The sequence below is a fragment of the Cyprinus carpio genome, chromosome B24 (genome assembly GCF_018340385.1).
Source record: "Cyprinus carpio isolate SPL01 chromosome B24, ASM1834038v1, whole genome shotgun sequence".
Lineage (NCBI taxonomy): Eukaryota > Metazoa > Chordata > Actinopteri > Cypriniformes > Cyprinidae > Cyprinus > Cyprinus carpio.
This window is the reverse complement of record NC_056620.1, coordinates 13,135,830-13,153,911: the sequence shown is the minus strand read 5'-3', so window position 1 is coordinate 13,153,911 and position 18,082 is coordinate 13,135,830. Positions and strand designations below refer to the sequence as shown.

General features: G+C 36.0%; 1 long non-coding RNA gene across 2 annotated transcripts in view; it reads left to right on the top strand.

The window, feature by feature from the left end:
- Nucleotides 1-1,212: 1,212 nt before the first annotated feature.
- The window catches only part of LOC122142246, a 104,664-nt gene continuing 87,794 nt past the window's right edge, over nucleotides 1,213-18,082 (top strand). For both annotated transcript variants that reach the window (XR_006158471.1, XR_006158472.1), the window contains exons 1-2: nucleotides 1,213-1,320; nucleotides 2,705-2,868. This is a non-coding gene — a long non-coding RNA (uncharacterized LOC122142246). The remainder of the gene's footprint in view (nucleotides 1,321-2,704; nucleotides 2,869-18,082) is intronic.

Here is an 18,082-nt window from a genome sequence, read left to right as displayed (position 1 = left end):
GTTCTCAAATGAAAGGTATATGTTTTGTTTACTGATACCATACCAGCATTAAAAATGCATAGTGATATTACATTTCATTGTCAGCAAGTATTGAGGTAGTTTGAAAATTGAAACGAGCTGTTTCTGATAAACCTAAAATAACACTGCACAGAAAAAAAAACTTTTTAAGCACCATTAAAGCTATACTAAAACTAAAGTAATATTGAAAATGGAAAAAAAACTATAATAACCCTTCAAACCCATGACCTTAGTATTGCTGCCAGTTTGGATCGCCAAAAGTTGTAAAACTACACATCAGGCCAAGATGTTCTATCAGAATATGCAGTTATACTTTCATTAAACTATTGAAACTGCCAGATTAGCCAGTTCTTCATCAGATCAGTCGTCTGAGCTGTTTGTTTTTCCTCTCACATTGCTGTTTGGCTGCAGTCCTGTTGCCATTTACACTGATATGCTTTCAGTGCAGCACATGATTGTGGCAGCTTCAGGATATGTGTGGTTTCTCCATTTTCTGATACTCTTATCAAAGATGAAGGTCGACCACCACAAGGGGCCTATTCTATCACTTCTGCTGGGTCATCTTAATACAACAGTTCAAACTGTGATTGGTGCTAAATATGGATGCATTGCCCTGGAGTACACTTTAGTGACCTCTTCTCCTTTTTCAGTGGGTACATAATGTGATAACAAACAGCTGATCTGATGACAAGGGAGTTATACTCTTATGTGCCTGCACCAGAATGGCATTAACGGTTTGCAAACTAGATTAACTAAAATTCATATACGTCATAAATGTATGTTTTCTTTGTCCTGGTCAGAAATCCAGTGTTGCTTTCACTCACAACAAGGCTGCATTTTTTTGTGTAATAATATTTTGATTATAGGTATTGATTATTAGTTTTTACAATATTTATTCATTCTTATTAGTTCTATTTACACAAATGTAGATTTTGTGGAATTTAATAATTATTTGAAAGTTTTATTTTTAAACTTTTTACACATTTCTAGCTAAAACAGTAATGCATTAAAACTAATTTTTAATTTGTGATTTTCATATAGGCCTATTTGTGGGTTTTTTTTCAAATATATTTTATATATTATCCTATATTTGTGATATGATAATGCCTTTTTGTTACCTGAAAAGCCTAATGAAGGTTACCAAAAGGTTGTTTTTGTTGTATATATGTCGAAGGTAACTGAGGCCATCTAGTGGACCGCGACTGCTATCTAGTGTTAGGAATTGGTTCCTCGACTATATGGCGAGGTCAAACTGCCTGCTTTCCTTCATCTGTTATGAAGACTGCTGTTTCATAAGCTGTTGTGAGTGGATTTCTCATCCCATCTGGACTGCAAGGATCCCCAATTTATAAGTTCGACACAAGTTCACCTCTATAACCACGTAGCCATATTTCATTTCAGGTTTAATATAGGCCCAAATAGGCAGGACAGTTCATTTCAGTTCATTCTTATGTGCTCGATTTTGTTTACTTGATACGCAGAGTTAGCAACACAAATTAAGTAATGAGCATGTGTCGATTTTTTGTATATTTTCTGTCCTTTTGGAAACCTTTTGGAAAACAATACTTAAACAAACAAATACAAGGTCATGAAAACTGGGCCACAGTTCTGCTTTGTTTACCGTTGTAATACTTGATATCGACCAATAGAGGGCAGGAGAGAGTCGTTGTCAAGACACATCAGATTGAACATTAGAGAGCACAGGGACAAAGAGCTGTTGTTCAGTCAAGCAGATTGCTCCATAAATCAAGACTACAATGCTAACATGATAAGCAGACTTCCGTCTGTGATGGTTTTTACTTGTTTTTGTTTTTATAAATCTCTCCCTGAACCAGACTTGTGTTTTCTTTAGGAAATAATGGTTATAATTTACCCTATTTAAGCAGTTTAACACAGACTAAGATAATTTGTTGGTCTAATCTGGTTTAAAATGGTCTCTCAGCCTTGCCAAGCTGGTCTTCTATCCTAGTCTAGTTTAGTCCATCTTAATTTTTGCTTGTTTTTCTTTTGAACATATTGCTGATTTGCTACATACTCTGTTAAATAGCTGAATATATTACTAAAATGCATTAATATTGGTTAAGTCTATTATAAATTCCGCCCTAAAGTAGACTTCTGTTTTCTGTAGGAAATACCATTTCTAACTTAATGTGTTTAAGCAGTTTAACCCAGACTAAGATGGTTTGTTGTTGGTCTAAGCTGGTTTAAGTCTTGCCAAGATGGTTTAAGCTGTTCTCCCATCTTTACTTCAGCTAGTTTAGTTGGCAGACAGCTGGTTTCTCAGCTTGACTAGCTGAAATGTGCAAAAAATAACCTCTAAAAACCATCCAACGGACCAGTCTGACCAACTGAAAAGTGCCAGAACCCCTTCTAATACCAGCAATAATGGCAGTCTGGCCAGACTGGGAGACCAGATAAGACCAGCAAACGAGTCTTTGCTAGTTTAAGATGTTTTGCTGAGCAAGAAAATGTTAAAGTGTGTATAGGCTTACTGCATGTAAGCATATGGGAGGTGTGCACATTTGAACCTTAAAAAAGCATAAAGTTATCTAATATATAGGGTTTAAAAGAAACTTCAAAGAAATATTTGAGGAATATATCTTGTATTGTTAGTGTGGGAATGATGTCTGTGCAGATGTAGCACAAGTGAAGATGGTGTTTGAATAAAGTTGGCTTTGCCGTGCAGGGTATCCGAGTTCCTGGCAGTGCCAGCTGGAAGAACCACAGGCCAATGCCAACATCCCCCCCTTTACCTGGCGTTGTGCCCTCTGCGTGCCCGTGCCGTGCACTGAGTTGCTGAGACAACCAAAGCAGTGAAGTGGAGCAGTCCCAGCTGCAGCCTAGAGCACAGTGAGTAATGCTGTGCTTACAGTCAATCTTTATACACACACATATTTACTGACCTAAACTTGCACTCTCAGTCAACTCGTCCTCCATATCTCACTGTATATCACTATTTATTTATGCACACATACATTAGTCCTTTTTTATGGTCATGCTTCTCAGAAAAAAGTGTGCCTTGATGCCATGATAACAATTGCACTAATGAAGTCCTCCCATTGTCCTGCCCAGTTTATAGCATGTGAACCTCTGGGGTCAAGCACAGGGCAGCTGCTCACAACACAACTGATCTCAGCTTTGTGGGCAGATCCCAGTCTCCATTCCTGCTGCCTTTTGCCTGATTCCCTGAATTCTTGGCGCGAATGCGTATTTATGACATGAACAAGTCAGATTCTTTAAATTCCTGTGTTACTCTACTTTTCCTTTGCTGCCCTCCCACTCTTTCTCTAAAATTGTCATGTGGTCAGTAGTGTTTTGTGACAAAAGTCAGTAGAAGTTCCAGTGTGAGTGTAACTGGGTGTTTCTCCAACTAAAGGCACTTTTGTGTCCCGGAGGACATTATTTACTCTTTTTGCTATTTATCACACAATTTTTATTATTATTATTATTTTTTTACACAGTGTTATCATTTGATTTGAATAATTTTCAAAAGCCTTTTTTATTTTGATTATAGGTTTATTTTGGACTTTTAATCTTTTTTTTTAATTAATGTTTAATTTTTTATTTTAATGAATTTACTTCAAGAAATGAATTCATTTTATTTTTAATTTGTATTAAGTTAGTAAAAATATTTTTTTTTATTTGGTCTTTGTCCAAGATATTTAATCTTAACTTATAAAAAATTATTATGTGTTTATTATTTGAATTTAATTAACATAATATATTAATTAATTGTATTTTTAATTGATATTAAATTAAGAAATATTAATAAATTCACATTGCAATGATTTGTTTATTAATTTATATTTTAATCTTAACCTATGGATTTTTTTATTATTTGTTTAGTATTTGAATTTATTGAATTTACTTTAATAAATGAATACATTTTATTTTTAACTGATATTAAATTATTTAAAATTATAAATTTACATTGCAGTAATTTGTTTTATCCTTGTCCAAGACTTTTAAATCTTAACATATGATTTTTTTTGTATTAAAAAGTATTTATTAATTGATTTAATTGAATATATGAATTATTTACCATTTAAATTATGGTAATAAAAAAATAAAAGAAATAAAAATAATTAATTTAATATTTTTCAAACGAATAATGTATATATATATATATATATATATATATATATATTATATATATATATATATAATTATGGTTATATATTATTTACTTTTTTAAATAATGTACAATATTTTAATAATAATGTAAGATTCATCTTATAAAATAAATGTATATGTGTGTGTGTGTAATATTATTTAATTTTTGCATACCAAATTATCCAAAAAGCCTGAAAATATATTTTTATTTTGGTGTAAATTATGGCATTTTATGTATACTAATGAAATGTATAAAAATGTGCCATTTTATTTCCAAAAATCTACCATAATTTCCACCACTGAATGAATGATTTGTAAAATATTTTCTTCCTTTCCAATGTCCTCAGGACCAAAATTGCCCATATAAGAAACACCCAAGTCTCCTCGTATGCCATCCTCAGAAGGTCAGCTGGCTAGTCTGATATGATCAGCAGCATCGTGACTGAGTGTGTGGGGAGCAGGGCTTGACTCAGATCTGACTCACTGCTCCTATGGGTTAATTTCTCCACTGATCTCGCAGCTTTTGCCCTCAGCTGCGCCGGGGACAGACTCACACAAGTTCTGGCACAGAACAAGCTGAGCGCCTGATGAAAATAAATAACTCGGATCAGCATGGGGACATTATGCCTTGTTGTGTGGCCCCTGCAATAGTCAGATATTCAGAGAAAACGAAGAGCTTAATGATGACAGCTGTGAATTTCTCCCAATGGTGCAAACAGAGTGACTGAGTACATGCTGTGTGCTTCTATTCTGGTAATGGCGATAATGATGAAGATGATTAAGATAATGACACGGGCTGCAATCATCGTTATATTTGGGTGAGGTCAGTGGTGTGGGCTTAGAGCTATAATGAAGCAATATGATATTTCTTTTCACATTCAGGTGCTGCAGATCATATGGTTGATGATGCCCGTAACTACAATAGATATGACTTTAGCATTACATCATTAAATGATGCGTTCATGTGACAAGAATATTCCTTAGATGAGACATAATGCTGATTCAGTGTGATGATGATAATAAGTGTAGCGTGAGGCTGAGATCACTTGTTGAACAATGCTCCTCCTTCTGCCGGCACTTTGCAGCTAGTGGGGCTGCTGAAAGAACAGGCTGGACCCTGCCATGGGGTACCACTTGTATCTTTCTGTGCTCCCTCTGACGAATGGATGTTGATTGCTGCATCGGAGGGTGAGCCAGACCTTTCTGAAGGGGATGATCTGGCAGTGTTGTGCGGTGCCGGATTCGGATCCGGAAATGATGGCTATGCTTTCCCCGGGACGCCGAGAGCGTCTGCTTGAGTGGAAACCTCCACCACGTCCTGAACCCTCAAGGCTGGATGATTGGTTTCTCGGGGTGGGTCACACTGGTTCTCAGGGCCCCACTCCAGTGCCTTTCTTCCCGGAGGTGCATGATGAGCTCACTGGGTTGTGGATGGCTCCTTTCACTGCCAGAAACCGCCCCAGTGGCTTGTCCTCCCTCACCATCCTTGACGGTGGGGCAGCGCGGGGTATACTGAAGCAATTGTGCCCAAATACACTGCCACCTGGCAGGGCAAACTGTCGCTCCCATCCAGGCCCCCGCCAAACCTGGTGGCAAGCGGAAGAGCAAGAGGCCCTGAGATGGGCGACCCAGAGATGGAGGGAACTGCTCTTTGGGAGATGGTGAACGTACCACTCCCTCCCCCAGAAAAGGACCGGACGGAGAATCTTTTGTTTCTTTTTTTTCCACTGCCACTGACTTTATGGTCAGTGGTACCCAAAACCTCGACAAAAGAGCAATTTCTTCTATCTCTGCGTCCCCAGAGGGGACAGGGCATTGTGGGCAGGCCAGTCTCGGATCACACACACCCCTCCTCTCTTGCCAGTGAGCAGCTGTGGGCAGTTCAAGAGTGCGATCAAATGTACTACTCACGCACCCTCTGCCCGAACACAGGTACAGTAAGTGATATGCACAAGCTGACCCTGCTTCGGACCAGATTGGGTCCCTGCATTTCCCCTCGCTGCCCCACCGTGGGTATGTCGGTGGTTCCGTTGGTGCCGCTTGTATTGTTTCTGGGAGCCTGGCTAGCGCTTCCCAGTTCGTCTCATTGGCTCCGTCAGACCATCAGACTTGGCTATGCGATTCAGTTTGCCAGGCACTGTCCTCAGTTGTTCAGGGGTATTTACTTTAATTTTGTGGGGGGCAGATGCCCCTGTCTTGCATGCAGAGATCACAGTCCTGCTGGCGAAGGATGCGATAGAGCCGGTCCCTCGAGCCGATATGAGGATACTTCCCATACTTCATTGTGCCCAAGAAAGGCATTGGGTTGAGACCAATCTTGGATCTGCGCGTCTTGAACCGGGCCCTTCACAAGCTTCCGTTCAAGTTGCTCACGCAGAATGCATCTTCAGGTGCATCCGTCCTAAAGATTGGTTTGTAGTGATCGACCTGAAGGACACGTACTTCCAAATGTTGATCCTTCCGCGCCACAGGCCTTTGCAAGGTTTGCGTTCGAAGGATGGGCATATCAGTACAAGTCCTGCCCTTTCTGCAAACCTTCACCCCGTGGTCAGACCTTGCATTTCTCTGGGCAGGAGTGCCCCTAGAACTGATCTCCAGGCATGCTGTGGTTCACACGGATGCCTCTACCACCGACTAGGGGGCCACGTTCGACGGGCTTGCAGTGTCGGGGGTTTGGACGGGCCCCCAACTGCACTGGCACATCGATTGCCTAGACTTGCTGACAGTGTGACTTGCCTTGATCCATCTCAAAGGCTTGATCCATCTCAAAGGCTTAGGAGGCAAGCATGTACTAGTCCACAGGGACAACACTGCGATCGTTGCATACATCAACCAACAGAGTGGCCTGCACTCCTGTCAAAACTAGTCTGCCACCTTCTCCTCTGGAGTCAGAAGCATCTGAGATTGCTTCGTGCCATTCACATTCCTGGTCTGCACAACCAGGCAGCCGTCTGCACTCCCGGGAGAATGGAGACTCCATCCCCAGTTGGCCAAGCTGATTTGGAGTTGTTTTGGAACTGCTCAGATAAACCTGTTTGCCTCTCCAGAAACCTCTCACTGCCAGTTTTTCTGCTCCCTGACCAAGGGAACACTCAGCATGGACACACTGGCACACAGCTGGCCATGGGGCCTTCGCAAATATGCGTTTCCCCCAGTAGGCCTTCTTGCACAGACACTGTGCAAGATCAGGGAGGATGAGGAGCAGGTCCTGCTCGTGGCGCCTTTCAGTGCTTCTACCCATTTGAGGTGAACACACAGGAGGATACCGGCTCCACACAAAGGCTATAGAATCTAGCGAACGTGTAAGAGGTCGCCCAGCCTGCAGCTCTACAAATATCTGCCAGCAAGGCGCCATGAGCCAGTGCCTAGGAGGATGAAACACTTCTAGTAGAGTGAGCTCGCAACCTGAATGGGCAGGGAACAAACACCCTGTGCCTGATAAGCCAGGGTGATGGCATCCACTGTACAGTGGGCCATCCTCTGCTTAGAGATGGCATTCCCCTTCTGCCGGCCTCCGACAGACAAAGAGCTGATCTAAGGTCCTGAAGCTTTGCGTCCTACAGTATCTACGTAGCATCTCAGTGCTCAGATGGGACAAAGCAAAGCTAGGGCTGGGTCTGCCTCCTCCGGGGCAGCACTTGCAGGCTCACCACCTGATCCCTGAAGGGAGTAGTGGGAACCTTGGGCACATAGCCGGGCCGGGCCTCAGGATTACCTGGGAGTCAGCCAGCCCAAACTCTAGGCACGAAACGTCGACTGAAAATGCATGCAGGTCCCCTACCCTCTGGATGGAGGCAAATGCAAGCAGGAGTTTTCAATGACAGATTCTTCAGCTCGACTGTCTGCAAAGTTTCAAATGGGCCCTGCTGTAGTGCTCTGAGCACTAGAGACAGGTCCCAAGAGGATATAGAGGGGGGCCGTGGAGGATTTACCCTTCTCACCCCCCTAAGGAACCTGATGATCAGGTCATGCTTCCCCAACGACTTTCCTTCCATGGTGTCGTGGTTGGCAGCAGCTGCAGTCACGTAGAGTTTAAGGGTGGAGGGAGACAGCCTTCTCGCCAACCCCGCTGCAGAAAGGACAGCACAACTCTAATCGTACATTTCCAGGGGTCTTCTCTGTGAGAAGTGTCCAGTCATTTTCACTGGTCCCCACTCAAAAAAAAAAAAAAAAAAAGGTGATTCTTTATTATATCTATTTTAAATATGTATTCGTTCCTATAAATATATATATATATTTGATAGTTTTTTTATATATATTTTTCATTGTTTTATATTTACATGCTTTTTATATTTAATTATTCACAATTTTGTTCTTTCAAAATTTGCAACAAGCTGGCATGTAAAAAAAAAAAAAGTCTAAATATTGTCAGAATAATTGTCTTACTGGTCAAATAGTTTTCAAAGAAGGAAAACTTTTTCTGTCCCCCACATTTTATATAATATATGCTGTTATTAAAGTGATTTATAGTAATGACTGTATAGGAAAGACTATACATAAGCTTTGTAATTTAGTGCAGTGACAATCCTGGAAGGAGACAGGTAGAACAATGTGTCTCAGCTGTTAGGACGCAGGTGTGCTGCTCCAGTAAACGTGCTGAAGTCCAGCTGACTGGGAAGGGCTGCTGCGCACACACACACGCCCCCCTCTGCATATGGGAACTAATGCACTCTGGCTGAGACTCCTCCTCCTGTCGCTGTGGCTCTGAGAGATGTGTCTGGGCCAGGCCTTCGAGCGTGTGTGCATGAGCGTGCATAAGAACGCACGTTTCACACGTGTGCCGGCCGTGGACCGGGCCGTGGCTGTAAGCTGCTTTGAAAAGGCTCAGAGTGACCGTTTCCTAGACACACACTGGAATTGTGAAAGATGTGAGCTGTTTGCACATGGTGCTGCATGACTGTCAAAAGCTCAGCCTGCAACATGTCTGTCTGAAAGAGTTTCAGACCTGCATGCTTATGAGTGATACCTGTTAAACTGCTCTTTCAGTTTTCTTTGCAAGCTTACTGTGCTACAACTAATGGTGTAACTATGACTATAATAGATATATAGATATTATGGAAAAGAGTATGTGCATTCTTGCCTTTTTTTGGCGATCTCAACCAAACAAAATTGTTTTCTCATAGAGTTGAGATTACTTATGACAAAAAATCAACATGATTCTATAAGCATGCAGACATCTTGGTCCCTTGGGTTCACTGGTTATGAAATTAACCACATGTGTCTGCGGTTATAAAATGCGTCCTCAAATATCAGACACTTTCATTCCAAATGTTCTAGCACTTACTGAGTTAGTGAGTCCCTGATTAATGTAAAAAAAAAAAAGGTCATCCTTGATGCAGCAATTTATGTATTACACTTGACGTTTAGACCAAGAGAAAACAACTTTGTCTTTCAAAATTGAGAAAACTGGTGTTGTTGTGATCACATTTTTGAGAGATTTTTTTTTTTGAGACTACACATTTTTACTAAAATTATAATAAATAAATACAATTTTATTATATTGAATTTGTTATATTCTAATAATTGTTTATAAATTGTGTGTGATTTTTTTCTTCTTATGTATGTATACACACACAAACACACACACACACACACACACACACACACACACACACACACATACACACACACACACACACACACATACAAACCAGTCCTAAACGTAATCCGGAATCCACAGTAGTAGTGGAACATTCCGTTTCTATGTCCTCATCATTTTTGCCATCAGTAGAAAAAATGCAGTACAGTTGGAGGTGCATTATCATTAGGGTACGTCCTGTATGCTGTAAATATTTGATTTGAGTATTTATCTCAGAAACGGCCAAGTAACACCAGGAAAAAAGGTGTGTGTTGTGTTTATTTATGTGAGCAGTGAGTGAATCTGTGAGTGTTCGTGTGGTGCCTGTGCTCTGCTGGGAACAGGAATATCAGGTTTCCTCTGTGTGCACAATGTGTACTCAGTGTTTCCTCTGTGTTCTCCTGCTGTCAGCACAAAGCAGTGCTACGTCAAAGCCACATGCCTCACTGCTCCTTCCATCCAAGTGTGTGTGCGCGAGCGTTACCGGCTGCACACAGTGTGCAGATTTTATTGGACAGGTTTTAATTTGACTGCTGGGCATCTGTTGATTCTCTCTGGTAATACATTAACACCTCAGGAATATGCAGATGGATTGAGCTGTTAAACTGTCAGGATTTGAGACTCAGAGCAGCAGTGAGACTAAAGGATCTGAATCAGGGAACAAATACTCAAAAATTAATTCTGTATCTCAGTTACATCTTACACAAATTCCCAAACCTCCTTTTCATTTTCATCCAAACCCCTTTGATTTAAAATGTTTTACCTCTTAAAATTTGTAAGTTAATATTTCATTACTTTAACAGTGCATTTGCATGTATGTTGTCACATGACATACAAATAAATATGATCCGTTCAAAAGTTTGGGATCAGTAAGATTTTCTTGAAAGAAATTAATACTTTTATTGAGCAAAGATGCATTAAACATTTAACATTTTCTAGTGTTTCATTTTTTATTTTTGTATAATTTATTTACGCAAACCCTCTGCTGTTTCTCAGAAACCTTTACAGTGATTTTAAATGGGAAGTTTGGGAACTACACGGAAACTTGCTTTTCAGATGTTTTCAAACTAGGAACCTCACGTGTCTCTTCTAGAATTTTAAAAACTGATACTCTGCTCAGATTTGCCAAGATACCGAAGTCTTCAATCAAAAGCCACAAGTTTTAATAACGAGTTTCTTTTAACACCAAAGTATCTGAGTTATGCTACATTAAATTAGTATCTCAATACTTTTACTGTGTATTTCAACAATTATCAAAATTTATGTCCATTTTACTCACATGAGACAGCTGATATTTAACTTACTGAGAATTCTGAGCAGTAAAAATGTTCCATTGGATTTAATACAAGTGTCTCCAATGGTGTAAATGTATTTATAATAAATGTCAGATCTCTGTGGTATTCAGAATAGTAGTCGGTCAGTATGGGTTTTTAAATTATTAAATATACACTAATTCATAAACAGTTTTGGAATATTTGGTTACATCCTTAGCGTACATGAAGAGGGTTGGTTTGATGGTCAGTTCTGCCATAAATCGCATTAGTTGGTTTGTGATATTGGATTAGTATCATCCGTGTCCTCTCTGGTTGGTGAGGGTGAAACAGGGATTGTTTTTGTGGTACATTCAGCTCCCAGAAGAAGCCCTGGTGACCCCTTCGGCGTCCTGTCAGAGGAGGAGGAGACGAAGAGGCCCCATTGGCCTCTGATCCTGGAGGGCCCCCCTTTCAACTTCATCCTCCTCCCCTACTCACCCTCGTTCTATCCATCTTCTCCCCTTCTCCAACAGACATAAAAAAACAAGGATCACATGTGATGTACACTATTTGGGCGCACCCACAACTGTCTGACTGAGCTGGTTTGAGTTGTGCAAACCTGTTATCTGTGTAAATGGACTTTGGTGCATTTATGTGTGTTTGGCTAAAGGGGATTTGTCTTGTGATGGGATTAGGCAGAATAACCCAGACGAGAGGGAGCTACTCACAGTCTTTGAGCGCTGATACAGTCTTTGCTTCAAGAAGAGCCTGCTGCTTCCCGCAGGGCTTGTGTGTGTGTTCATATGGGATGTGTGCTGTTTGTTTTTACCATTCTTTATGATTTGTGATTGTATGGTAAGCCAATGAGCAGCAGTAATAGACAGATGATGGTCTTACACTCCATTCTTTAAGTAGGTCTACCCTAGTTTACAACCTCAGATCTATATGAGTATGTGACCCACAGCAGGGAAGATTCTATAGCATTACAGCACAATGCTACAGTGTATACTATAGTCTATGGCCAAATGATAACACTTTAGCTCTTATCATTGACAATAAATGTTTGTTATTGTATGTATAAAGGAGTATATTATACACTTGTGACATAACACTGATTACCATGAAAATGTGTCCCTTGGTATTTTTTTAAACCACAGTGACTTACAATGGAACTGAAAATGGAAGCGATGTTTTAAACAATGAAATAGCCTTTAAATACTTTTAGTGTGGAAAAAAAGTGTGGTAGGGTTTTCTGTGTGAAATAATGTAAATTCCAATTTGACCAAATTTTATGTAATTAGACCAAATTTTACAACTTTGTTGCCATGACAACATAACACCTAAAATGACTTTACAGTTCAAATAATACATACGTTTTAACAGAATATTTAATGTACTTTTAGAACATTAAATGCACTATAGTTCTGCTTTTAAATCTTGGTCCCGTTTTTTTGGCCCCAAGTTTTTTTTCATTAAATTTGAATTAAATATTAAAATATGAAATTAAACATTATTATTATAAATAAATTATTATACATATTAAATGGATTTGTTTTTTTTTTTAGTTAATTGCAAAGGAAACAGTTTTCTTTTTCATTTAAGTTGACGTACTAAAGCCAAAATAAAGTTAAATAGAAATATATTAAAACTACAAAAACTAATAAAAATGACAAATACAATGGAACTGAAAATGAAAGTGACGTTTTAAACATTAAAATACTCTACTAATCAGCTATTAAATACTTTATTGTGAAAATAAGAGTGGTTGGGTTTTCTGTGTGAAATAATGTAAATTCCAATGACAATGCCTAAAATGGCTTTACAGCTCAAATAATACAGTACATACATTTTAACAGAAAAATTAATGGACATGCTTTTAGAACATTAAATGTACCATAGTTCTGCTTTTCTTAAAAAATGGCCCCATTCACTTGGATTGTAAGTGCCTCTCTGTTTGTTTATTTGTTTGTTTGTTTTAAATAATCTAATTATGTCAACAAAAAAAATTGTGGTTATAAATATAATGCTAAAACACTATTGTTTTCTAGGTTTAAATGTTTATTTTATCTATATAAAAAAGGTTTTTCATTACATTTTAATTAAATATGAAAATATAAAATAAAAAATATTATAAATTATTATAAATGTTAGATTAATTTTTCTTATTTTATTTCAGTTAATTGCAAAGAAAACATTTTTCATTTTCAATTAAGTTGATGTACTAAAACAACTAAAACTAAAACCAAAATAAAAAAAGTTAAATAGAAATATTTTTACAACAAAAACTAGGAAAAATGACAAATACACATAACAAAATTATTGTTAAAACTGAAAATTTAAAAATAAAAGCTAGTTTGAAATATGAATAAATTTTAAAATATTGTATAAAAATACTAAAATAACACTGTCCACAAATGTTGTTTGTTTTAGCGTTAAGTTTATTGAACCCAGAATATTCCTTTAACAAAGATCCCATGTGGTTGTATTTGTCATTACATGAATGACTGCTTGTTATACCATTGCTTTAAACAGCTTGTTATACAATTTCATGGATCAGTTCGTATTGTCTTTAATCTCTTTGTGTAATTGTTCTTTAATTTGTTTCAGAGCTGACGGCTTATCTTTGCTTCATCTTAAATACGCACTTCTTTTGGAGACAGGCTATATGGCAAGCCGTTTTGACTTATTCCTTCACAGGATATGAATTCTTGATATCAACAATTCAATTTTAACTAGTTAAAATGCTAATTCTTGATATCAGGAATTAAATTTCAAATAGTAAAAAATATAATTCTTGATGTCTGGAACTGTATTTTCACTAGTTAAATGTCACCATAGGCTGTCATTCATAATCATTTGTTGATATCAATAATTGATTTCTTACTATGTATTACAAAAATGTAATTATTGATATCAAAAACTACTAGTAAGAAATACAAAGCTGATATGTGCATTTAGAATTGTAACTAAGAAATGCATTTTTGATATCTGTAATTGTTTTGATGCCCTTTTAACATTTAAACATATGAACTGTTGATATCAACAATTACATTTCTGTCAAACTGGTTCTTCTCCCTTTTCACATAACATTTCACATCGGAAAAACACTTATTTTCACTAAAAATAAAGGAAATAATCGAAAAGTGGAAAATAACATGCCTCACGGTTGTTTAGCTGTTGGTTAAGGTTAAGGTTAGGTGTAGGGAGGGCTTTACTGTCCCAAAGCAATATCCATTTATCATTAAAAAAAAAAATAATAATTTACAGGAGTATTTAAGCCTAGACTTTTTCTTCAATTTTATTGAAAATAAATGCAATATATGCGTATAACAGTAGTGTACTGACAATTTTTTTTTATATTATTTGTGTACAGTACGTAGAAATATGTATATGCTCACAGATCATTAGGGTTTTTTTTTTTTTTTTTTTTACATCTAACCCAATAAAACACATTTGTCAAAGTTTCCAGGCATGGTTAGGCTAAATATGGTCCTGTAATCTACATTTAAAATGAAGACACCATTTTATTTAGATAACATATAGTCTGTATTCTGTTCTATTTTGTGTTGTTTTGCCAAAACAACACTCAATGATAAAAGGAATAGTACATAGTAGTAGTAGACACGTATTTCCAAAACAGAAAAAGGTTACAAATAACACATTCATTAATTATTTTATGAGAAAACTGTTATAAGGTCTTAAGTAAACACATTAATACAGGAACAACAACAACAACAATAATAATAATAATAATAATGATAATAATAATAAACAATGAACCATATGAGCAAGATCAAACAATTCTTATTAAATTGTTGTCTATTCCACTTTGAACTCACTACAGTTCATAGAGACTGTTGCATATTTCATTCAAATATTAGGTTTTAAGTTAGTGTATCAGTGCAGTGTCATATTTAACGTAACATTGAAGGGCTGAGATGAGCCTGAACAAGAGGTTCAGTTATCATTCATCTTGTTCAATGTAGGCCCAATACTTCAAGAACTGGACAACATATTATATAAAAATAATGCAAGTTATAAGCATATTACAGTGTGTATCATGTCATATTTTACTCACCCATTTGGTCCCATTGGTCAAGAAAATCCGAGCCGAACTAGGCAGAGTGTGCAAATACAGTTATGTGGATCATCATATGAGAATGTGTCGGTGTACATAATAATAAAGCAAAATTTACAGTAAAAAAACAATAGCATTGCATTATAACACACCGACCTTTAATCACGGAGAAACACCAGCACGAATTTGGACACACAGCATAACTACTCATTCTGCATTATAGCCATGTAAATGGAATGTTAAAAAAAAAAAGAATTTTTCAAACTTTGTTTGACGCATTGTTATCTGTTTTTACCTAATTTTGTAGTAAATGTACACAAAAGTTAATGCTCACAAAAAGGTTTTAAGGTTTTAAAGGTTTAAGTGTAATGAAACCAAAAATAAACATGAAAAAGCGACATTAGTCTATTATTATTATTATTTTTTTTTTTGTTCATGACAGTGATAAAATAATTGATAGATAAATGAATGTCTTGTTCATGTTTTCATTTAATTATCTGAATGACCTGGTGGCCAATAAAAAAGAAATAGGATGAGACTACTTAAAAAAAAAATTAATAAATTAAAAAAATAATAATAATAAACAGACATATTATTTTTATGTTTCATTGACTAATCAAATAAATAAAGGAGGAGCAGTTTCTGTGAGTGGATGTTCTTTCGCCATCTGGCCAATCCTGACACTAAAAAGAGGATTATGGGAAAATCAGATCTTATTAATATTCATGAACTCATTACCATAACTATTCTAACCTGTAAAAATGGCATTTTTAGATATCTATAAAAGTATTTTTACTAGTTAAAATATTATTGAAGATATCAGTAATTCTATTTTCACTAGTTGCAAGGGCAATTTCAGATATCAGCTGCCTTTGTTGATATCAACAATTACCTTGTTAGTTAATATGCAAATTCTTGATATCAACAATTCAGTTGTTACTAGTTGAAGTGTTAATTCTTTATCTGTAAATTTCAACATGTTATATTTCAACTTGTTATTTCTGATATCTGAAAATTTATTTTTGATATCAATATAATTTCTGATATCTAAAATGGCTTTCTTACTTGTAACAATCACATTCATGATATCAGAAATGAACATTTTCACTAGTAGCAATTGAATTGTTGATATCAAGTACACACATCTGTACTAGTAACTACGTGATTACTGATATATATAAAAAGGTTTTTAATAGTAAGAATTGTATTTCTGATATGTGAAATTTCAACTAGTAAGAAATTAATTCTTGATATCAACAACTGATTTCGAATGACAGCCTATGGTAAAATTTAACTAGAGAAAATACAGTTGCAGATATCAAGAATTATAATTTTTACTAGTTGAAATTTAATTCCTGATATTAAGAATTAACATTTTAACTAGTAAAAAAAATTTTTTTTGATATAAAAAATTTAAGAGTCAAAACGACTTGCTATACAGGCTGAGGTTTTCATGATGTTGTCAGGTGTGTGATGCAGTGCTTAGATTACCTTCCCTCTATGGCATGTGCCTCACATAAACAGCTCCTGTTCCCAGTGCCTTCCTGCAGGGGGCAGTGTACCCCCTGCCCCTTCTAAGAGCATCTATGACTGTGTTACACTACTAAAAACATACAGTTTCATATCTTCCATAATCGTGCCAGAAATGCATTATGCATTACTAGAGTGGTTTGAAAGTCAGAGGGACTGATGAGTCATTATATAAAGTGCTGAATTTAGTCATATTTAGTTAGTGGGTGTTAGATTTGAGTGTTAGTTGCTCTTTTTTTCCATTTCGTGCCAAATATAGCCAGTGAATGTGCCATGCAGTCTGTGTTTGCAAGGTTGTTCTATTAATGGGGAAGGATAGAAGTAGAACAGATTGGCAGGCGCCAATACAGTAGAGAGTCTATATTAGGGTTAAGAGACGGAGTCAGTTTGCCAAATGATAGCTGCGGTCAGGATGTGGTGTTATACTAACCTACAATCAAGACCTAAATAGTCATTTGAATATTTATGGTTATTTTTGTGCTTCTGTTTGCAAACACATGCCATTATCAAAGATAATACTGTAGAAATCTGTAGAAAGTAGATAGATAGATAGATAGATAGATAGATAGATAGATAGATAGATTGATAGAAAGTAAAATTGTCCATATTTGACATAGATTTATACATATAGAGTGCTGCTTTTATGTTTTATTGTTTCCACATGGTAATCATCATAAATAATAATAAAAGTTAGTTTAAAAAATCTGTTGTTGTATATTGTTGGAATGATCATATTAAAATTGTATGCCTTTAATTTTTTTTTTTTTTTTTTTTTTTAACTTAACCACAAATGGTTTAAATGGCTTGGAAATTGTAAAAAAAAGTCTTTCATATCTAAATTATATACATATATATGTGTGTATATATATATATATATATACATATATATATATATATATATATACATATATATATATATATATATATATATATATATATATACATATATATATATATATATATATATATATATAATATATATATATATATATATATGTATATAATTATATACATATATATATGTGTATGTATATATATATATATATATGTATGTGTATATATATATATATATGTGTGTGTGTGTGTGTGTAGCCTATATATAAATGTATTTACATGTTTATATTCATGTAATTTATTTTATGTATAAATATATTTAATATATAAATATATATTTTTCTTAAATATATACATACATTTGTGTATTTATATGTACGTAATATTTTTATTTTGGATGCGATTGATTGTGTTTATTCATTCGACACCACTAATATATATATATATATATATATATATATATATATATATATATTGTTCTGCTTTTGAAATGACTTTCCTTTTTCAGTCACCAAGCCCTCTTATTTTTCATCCCCTCCCGTCACATATCCCATCCTGTATATTTTTTCTTATTAAAATATCCTGTTTCAGAAATACGTCACATTATACACATAAAATGGATTGCAAACACCATTTCATGTTGCCTTTAAGAGGAATAGTGTAGTTAAAAGTGTGCAT